The 2,342-nt window shown below is 40.4% G+C and overlaps 1 protein-coding gene across 1 annotated transcript in view; it reads right to left on the reverse strand.

Annotated features, from left to right (window-relative positions):
* Positions 1 to 2,342, reverse strand: part of CABP4 (calcium binding protein 4) — a 12,434-nt gene that overhangs the window by 6,561 nt on the left and 3,531 nt on the right. The gene's annotated exons all lie outside the window — the stretch shown is intronic.

Raw genomic sequence — 2,342 nt, forward strand, 5'->3', positions numbered from 1 at the left:
TTTTTTTTCTCTTTCTCTGCCTTCTATTGGCTTAATCAGGAATTCCTTATTTCCCGGTTTTCCTCCTCTATTGATTTGACTATTGAATGGAACATTCCATTCCTGTTACATTAATGGTTACCCTTAAGTGGTTAACCAAGTCTAAATTTAATCAATAAATCCTCTAGAACAACAACAACAACAAAAAAATGTCAGCATGCCTAAAACATCCTCTCCCCTCTCCTACCTGATTTTTGCCTGTGATGGGGTGGCTACAAGTCGGAATCGACCCGCTGGCAACGGGTTTGGGTTTTTTTGTTCGTTTTCCTTGTTTTTAAATTCCTCCAAATGAATTTTTTACAGTTAATGTTATTTTAGCTCTACCAACATGTTTACCAATGTGTTTCCTAACCATTATTTATCATCTACCCTACCTTCCTTCTGGATTCCATTTCCTTCTGGCCAAACCCATCCCTTCAACAAGGTTGTGCAGGTGGGAAACCTTTTCAGCGTTTGCTGAAAAAGGTCTATATTTCACCATCATTCTTGAAGAATAACGATTGAGCTGGGTATAGGCTTCTTGACTGACAATTATTTTTCCTCTGCACTTTGACCAGTTTATTCCATTTCTTCTGGCATCTACCGCTGCCAGTGAAAAGTCTGTGGTAAGTCTAATTGTTGTTTCTTTGCAAATAATTTGACTTTCCTTTCAATTTTTAAAAGATTTTCTTGTTGTATTCTGTAAGTTTCACTGGCATGTATCTAGGTATAGACTTATTTTTATTTATCCTGCTCTGGTTTCAATGTGCTCCTTCAATCTGGGGACTTAAGTCTTTGTTCAGTTCTGGAAAATTTTCACCATCATCTCTTTGAATATTGCCTCATGTCCATATATTCTGAGACTCCGAATGACTTTTAACTACCTTTTAATATTCTCCACTCTTTATCTCTCAGTGCTACATTTTTGGGTGATTTCTCAGATATAGCTTCTTGTTCATTAAATTTCTCTTAAATTGTGTCTAATCTGCTGTTTAACTTATCCATTGATTTTTTTTTTCCATTCCATTGGCTATATCTCTTCTTTCTATAAGTTCTATTGGACTCTTTTTTTAAATACCCCTGTTCTTTTTTCATGCTATCCTGTTATTGCTTGTTGGCATCTCTTCTCAAAATTTTTTTACGTTTATTTTATGGTCTCTTCAGGTTGTTCTATTATTTACACTTTGGGGTGCTAATTCTCCTGTTTGCTGCATCTGCTGAGTCTCCTTCATGGTGGTTTATTTCCTTTTGTGATTTGTAATTTTTAATAACAAGTTCATCTTCAGGGGTGGCGGGATTTTTTTTAAATTTTTACTGCCCTGGGTTAAAAGACTGCCCCTGCCTCCTTCTTAGTTTTCCAATTTCTTCAGCTTTTCACACCATGGAGGTAGACCACACTCCTGGTTGGAGTTTCAGGTTTTCTAGGGTAACTTTTTCCCACCTAAGGCCCTGGCCATCTAGGCAAGCTTCCTTGCCACTTTCTCAGGCTGTTAGGCAGAGATGTATTTTAATCCCCTTTTCAGGAACATGGTAGCTCTTTGAGGCCCTGGGCTGCACTCAGGAGGTTCATTTTTGGCTCTCCGAACTCTTACAGGTCAGAGGTCATGTCTTATGTCACTTGTGGGTATTAGAGCCCAGGCTGCAGTGCCTCTATCCAGGTCTGAAACCCCCAGTGTGTCAGCTCCCTCCTACCACTCAGCTTTGATTTCTCTCTTTGTCTTTGGTACCTGGGGTCATTCCTTTCTTTCTTTCAAATTCAGCCATTTTTTACATTTCTAAGTCATGGTCCCCCTGGGCCCATCGTTGAATGCTGCCAGTGCCGGGGAACTCCCTCCCTCCTAAGGGGCTAGACAGATCCACATCTTGCTCACACTGGGTGTTATGGATTGAATTGTGTGCCCCAGAAATATGTGTTGTAAATCCTAACCCCTATACCTGTGGTTATAATCCCATTTGGGAATGGGTTTTCTTTATTATGCTATGAGGCAGTATTAGTGTAGGGTGTGTCTTAAATCACTCTCTTCTGAGGTATAAAAAAGCAGATGAAGCAAACAAGCAAGCAAGCACAAATGAGGGGAAGAAACACACTACATGATCACCAAGGAACCTAGGAACAGAAGCTGAAAAGAGACAAGGACCTTCCCCCAGAGCCAAAAGACCCTAGAGCCTCGCCCTGAATTTGGACTTCTAGCCCTCTGAACTGTGAGAAAATAAATTTGTGTTCATTAAAGCCATCCACTTACGGTATTTCTGTTATAGCAGCACTAGATGACTAAGACACTGGAGAATGGTGGGTGGTTGAGGAGGAGATCCCTCCAGGCAGC

This window comes from Trichechus manatus, unplaced genomic scaffold, assembly GCF_000243295.1.
Source record: "Trichechus manatus latirostris isolate Lorelei unplaced genomic scaffold, TriManLat1.0 scaffold00113, whole genome shotgun sequence".
In the NCBI taxonomy this organism is placed as follows: domain Eukaryota; kingdom Metazoa; phylum Chordata; class Mammalia; order Sirenia; family Trichechidae; genus Trichechus; species Trichechus manatus.